General features: G+C 35.9%; 1 pseudogene; it reads right to left on the bottom strand.

Annotated features, from left to right (window-relative positions):
- Positions 1-1567: 1567 nt before the first annotated feature.
- On the bottom strand, positions 1568-5985 carry LOC119466974 (annotated as a pseudogene).
- Between the last annotated feature and the right edge of the window lie 501 nt (positions 5986-6486).

Below are 6486 nucleotides of genomic sequence, written 5' to 3'. Positions count from 1 at the left end.
ATGCAAAAGGCATCGTTTTGTTCTTTTTTATGGCTGTATAGTATTCCATTATGTACATGGACAACATTTATCCAGTCCAACATTGATGGGCAAGTAAAATGATTCCATGTCTTTACTATTATGAATAATGCTACGATGAATATGAGAATACATGTGTTTATTTGGTAGAGTAATTTGTTTTCTTTTGGAAATAAACCCAGTAATGGGATTGCTGGGTGGAATGTTAGCCCTGTTTTAAGTTTTTTGAGAAATTTCAATCTGCTTTCCACAGTGACTGAACTAATTTTCATTCCCTTCAACAATGTATAAGCATTCCCCTTTCTCCGTAGTCTTGAAATATCTCGAATTTTTTTTCAAACATAAAGACAGATTAATTCAAATTAGCCAAATTAAGATTATCTATTCTTATTTATACTTCCTTCTGAAATTAATATTTGAATGGAAAATGTGTTAGTAAGTCATACAACATTAGTTTCCTACTGAAGTTTAAGACTCTACCAGATGATGCTCAGATTCAGAAAAACACTAGAATTATAAGACAGTATTGGGTGATTATTTCAAAGTATGAAATACAGGTAAAATTTAAAAGAACATCTATAATAAAAAATGTCTAATTTAAAAGATGTAAATTGGATATGTAAAATGACATGTAAATTAGAAAATATAAATGAATTAACTCAATGGTGCCTATATGGCCTCTCACACACATTAAGGCCCAGAACATGTCTAAATTTAAGTTAGAAGCTCCTTGCCCTGAAAGATTCCCTTTCGTCTCTTATCCCTCACTCTACCTCAGATGGAGAGAGGGAATCCCATGACACTCTACCCAGGCTACAGGTTAAAAATACAACCTGTCCTTTATGTGGTACAGACTAATATCTAGGTATATACAGGATTAACATTAACATTGATAAAAAAACATTTCAATTCATTAAAGAAAATAAAACTTAGAAGTTACACCCTTATTCTGCACAAGTGTAACTTTAGTCACTTAGTAAATTTTGAACTGGCTCCCATTAGTGGTCAACAGAATACTTTGTATTTGGCGTAGAAACCAAATAAATCAGGCTATTACCTTGACAGTACAAACAATGTTTCTGTTTGTAAAGTGCCAGTTTTAGATAAAAATTAGTTAAATACGTTTTAAAATCTGCTTTGAAGCAGGGAAGCTGCATCTTTCCTTTGCCTGTGTTAGTATGTGAACGTTCAGTCCTACTGATCCAACCTCACTAGGGGTCACCACTCACTTTAAAGCCAAGACTGCCACTGTCACGGCTATGGAAAGACACAGCCAGCCAGCCTACTGGCAAAAAACAAACCCAGACAAGCTCTTTCATAAGACTCCAAGTAGCTTTTATGTTAAATATCCTTCCCTTCTAGGTGATATAACTAGCATTATAAATAAATAGGATTGACTATGAGGTAGCTACACAGTTTTAAAGATGCTTTCAATAAACATTACGCACAATTTATGATGTAGCTCATTGATACACTAGCTGTTTGGTTTGGTTTTGTTTTTGATGAGAAGGAAAACAATGAGCAAAAGGAGAACACATCTTCAGTTCATTTAGAAGTCAGCATCAACTTCAAGGTACAAAGTTTCTCTGTTGGACTCCAAAATCAGTGCCATCTTCAGGTACTTGCCTACTCTCCTCTTCTCAGAGAAGTTAGTCTTTTCTTCCAGTTAAATATTCTCCACAAAGTCAAATGAATTTTCTACTCTGAAAACTTTGCTAAAGCCCAGCTCCAGCATGTTTGTCTGCCATAAACTCAACGCATTGCTTCATTAAGTTGCAGTTCATCCCAATGAGCTTCACAGGACAGATCTCAGTGAGGAAGGAACTGCTGTTCTATCCTGATGGCATTGGTCATTATTTATTTTTCTCTCTGCTCCAATGGTTTGTGTACCAGGTGTTTGAACATCAGATAAGAAAAGTCACAGTGTAAACCCTCACCTCTGTTCATAAGTTTGTTGAAAAATGTGAGGCCAGACATCAGTCCCCATTTCTTGAGCCAGAATATTGATGCAAAACAACCACAAAAAAAGATGCCTTCCACTGGACAAAGAGAAATTCCCTTTCTTTGGAATCTTTAATATGTCAATAAGGAGGCTATATACTTCAGAATGTAGCTTTTCCCATAGCAATTTGGAAGCCATAGAAACAGTGGGCTTCTGTAAGCTGAGCTTCCTGGCTAAATTGCTCTACCTAGCTTTCATTTACTATGCCATCAGTTGCTTCAACAAAAGCCAGAACATAGGCCATGAAATATTTTCCTGGGAAGTTCTATTCACTCCACCATCCATAAGGAAGCCCTGGGTTTCTTATATGCCTGTCAAATACGATGGTACTCAATAGGAAAGATCACAAAGCAGCACAGGTTTTCCTGCAAAGATACACGATGCTAACAATAGTCAAAAGAAAGCTGGAACAGCTATATTAACAGACTCCAGCATAAGGAGAATTATCAACGACAAGAGAGGAACTACAATAATACCACATAAGTCAACTCTCCAGGAAGACAGAACAATTCTTAAATTGTATGCACATAAGACTTTAAATACATGAGAGCAATAATTGACAGGACTGAAAGGAGAAATAGACAAATTTACTGCTACAGTTGAAAACCCCTCTATGTAATTGACAGATCTGTGAACCAGTAAGGACTTAGTTGGCTTGAACTGTGCTATCAATCAGATTAATTTAAAAAATTATTCAATATTACATCCAACAGCAACTGAAAGTATATTCTCAAGTTTACATGGAATATTTTTCAAGTTAGACCACATTCTGGGTTACAAGACATAACTTGAACAAATTAAAAATAATAGAAGTTGACAATGATAAGTTTTATCAGATCCCGGTGCTACTAGAAAACAGTGACATGACGGTCAATAAATATTCTCCCACCTCTACCATTTGTTGTCAATAGTAACGAATTACTGCAAAGAAACACCTTTCCTCAACTCATGTAGGTAAAACTTACAGATGTTCCCTTGTTTACATATGAAAAGGCAAGACAAAACCCTCTAGATTTCTATCTTCACCTCAAAAATTGTTAGCTGAACTGTTTCACGGATCAATCAGAACAAAATGCATGCTTACCAAAACTTGTTTGAGCTTTGCTTCATCTGCCAGGCCCCTGAAATATGACTCATTCTCTACATGAGCCAGCCTACAAGGCATCTTCAGAGACCTTTCCTGAATACAGACTGAAGTCAAGATAAAACATTTACTATCGTCTGATCTCTCTACCGTAGCTTGTACCCCTTCCTCACAGGAAGTCCTTTCTAGCCTCCTTTACTGCTTCTGACACAGAAGCATCCATTTTGTGCTTACCCTTTGAGACTTGAAGGCCTCATAGTCTGCACCTGCATCTTCCCACTTCCCCTTTGCAATAGGCCTTTTCCCCCATTGCAATGATTCTTTCAAATAAGTCTCACCTAACCTAAGCCCACATTTGTTTCTTATTTCACAAATTATACAAAGTGTATTGCCAACCACAATTAATTATAAATCAATAACAAAAAAGATTGCAAAAAATCACCAAATGTTTTAAGATTAAACATCATAATTCTAAATAACACATAAATCAAAGAAGTCTCAAGTGAAATTTAAAACATACTTTGTGTTAAAAGAAATGAAATGACAACATTAAAATGTGTGTTGTGCAGAGAAAGCAGTGTTTAGAGTAAAATCTCTGGTGCTAAATATGCTTACTTGAACAAAGGAAAGATGTTAAATCAATAATCCAAGCTTAACTGCACCAAACTGGAAAGAAAGAGGAAAAAAATTAGTAATTTAAGCCTTAAAAAAGCAGATTAAAAGTTTTTTAAAAATAGCACAAATCAATGAAAATAATTAAAAGATTAATAAAATTGATAAGGCTATTACCAAGGAGCTGCTTGAGGAGACAGTCTGTCCCTTATAGGAGCTTAAGTGCTGAGCTGTGAGCTCCATTGTTCCATTCAGAGCTGCTGGGCAGATACGTTTAAGTCAGCTTCAGCAGAACTCATAACCATCTTTTTTTCCCAGGTGCTCTGTCCTGGGAAGGTGGGGCTTTATTTATGTTTCTGTCGTGCTGCTGCCTTTTTCTGGGATGCCCTGCCCAGCAAGGAGGCAGCCTAGTCACAGTCTGCCAGCAGAGGCATTGCTGAGCTGCCATGGGCTCTGCCCAGCTGCTGTGTGAACTTCCTTGCAGTTTTGTTTATAGAGGTATAGTTAGAACTGCTTCAGTAATGGTGGACTGCCTTGGTAGTGAGGACTGCCTCCGTAGTGGTGGATGCCGTTCCCCCAGTAGAGCTGGACCATCCCAGGTCCAGCTGCGCTTGCTGAGAAACTCTTGGTCCAGAATGTTTCAGATTGCTGGTCTTTGTGGGGATGGGAATCGCTGAGCCAAACCACCTGGCTCCCTGTTTCAGCCCTGTTTTCTTCAGTTGAATGGGTGGCTCTGTCTCCCAGGCATTCCAGGTGCTAGTTGAAATGGCCATCCAGATTTGTGTGAGTTTTTGTGTGGAACTGCTGGGCCGGCTGAAGTAGCTGTGCTGGAAACTCGTCGTGCTTTTCAGCCTAGGAATCTCCTGGTATGTGGGCAGTAATAACTCGTTTGGAAATGCGGCGTTCGCCCACCCTCTGCATTGTTCTCACTGGGAACTGCACTCCAGAGCTCTTCCTATTTGGCCATCTTGGATCCCTTCTCCCTAGATACTTGATTCTTAAGGACAGAAAGCAAAGCACCCCTCTGCTTTGATGTGGGTTACACAAAGTTACTTTCTTCCAAAATGCCCAATATATAAAATGGGGAAGAAAAAGAATATTTAGAGTGGGAAAATGTAGTAACTATTACCTTAACCAGGTAATCAAGGATAACAACAGTGATAAGCCATGTAGATAATATGTACACTTGATATAATTTACTCAGAATGGAAATTTACCTCTGTGGTCTTCCCACTATAAGCCTCAAAATCCTTTCTAATTAGGGAGAAACTAGACAAATCCCTACTGATAACATTGTTAAAAAAAAATCTCAGTGGTAATCCTTAAAACTGTAAATATATGTTTACAATTGTGTGTATATGTATCTAATCTGAGAACCAGCCACAGCCAAGAGGAACCTAAAGAGATAAGACAATTAAATACCACAGATATACTGGATAGGACTCTGGAGCAGAAAAAGTAAGCATGATAGTTGATAATAATGTATTTATGTTGACAGTTAATTATTACAAAATTACTATGCTGACTTAAGAGATTAAGAGGGGAAACTGGATGCAAAATGTATATGGTAACTCTGTACTATCTTTGCAATGTTTCTATAATTCTAAAACTGTTCTTAAAAACAAAGTTTTCTACATTGCAATTTTTGCCTTTATGGGTTCATATCTTTATTTTCCCTGCTTCAGCCATTCTCATTCCTAGATATTTCAATATAATTTATTATATGTAAGATGAAAAAAGGAGGGGAATAATCATTATGTACATTGGTTGCTCTGAGCTACTTATAGCATGATAAAATATTCATCTAAGAATTATTATATCAAGTTTTTAATTTTCATTCTAAGATAACTACAACTAATCATTTTAGATTGCATAATATATACATATTTTAAAAATTCTTCATGGGCAGGTTTTTTTGTTATACATATATAAAATTCCAAGAACTTAGAACAGTGTCTTTCATATGAATATTTGTGAATAAGTAAATGTATTATTTTTTAACCAAAACCATAGTAGCTATTATATTATCAATCATGGTTATTACTTTCATTATTTAAATATATATAATAATACATATATAATTATTTCTAGAGATTACATTTAAAAAGTTTAAAAAATACGCTTATTTTCATCATCACAATTAACTCATGATGCTTCACTCAATTACCTTATAATAAAACACATGCAACTCAAAAAGAAAATAACTAGAAATATTAAGTATTAATCGTAACAAAGAACTTGTATTGGAGTCATCTACATGAAACGGCATGCTCTTTAAACTGCTACAAGAATTTCTATGAGAAATCCTAGGTTATTTTCTCAAGAGGAGGGAAATGCTTTTATCCTTTTAGTAACTACTTGATATTTTCACAGAGGGTTATTACACTCATCATAGGTAATACATCACCGGGCTGTTATAGACTGTAAAATTTATGAGATATCTATTTGTCAAACTCTGTGAAGGCACTCTGTAGCTTCTTGTGCAGGATTAGTTTTGCTGGAAGTCCAGCAGACAGAGGCCATTTAATAAACTCTTTGCTGCTAGACAAAATAATATCCTACTGGTACCATCTGGATATATGTTGGAATCTGGTTTTAACTCTACTGGTAGAAACAAGAGTTGAGCCAGTGAATAGCCTCCTATATAGAAACATTTAAACAGAGGTGTTTAATCAGCATGCCTGTTAACTAGTTGTATTGTAACTCATGATTTGATAGGATAGGGACTTTAAAAACAGAATATTTTAGTAAGAATTCATTTTTGAAAACT

Source organism: Cebus imitator, unplaced genomic scaffold, assembly GCF_001604975.1.
Source record: "Cebus imitator isolate Cc_AM_T3 unplaced genomic scaffold, Cebus_imitator-1.0 Scaffold247, whole genome shotgun sequence".
In the NCBI taxonomy this organism is placed as follows: Eukaryota; Metazoa; Chordata; class Mammalia; order Primates; family Cebidae; genus Cebus; species Cebus imitator.
This window is presented reverse-complemented; position numbering and strand designations above follow the sequence as displayed.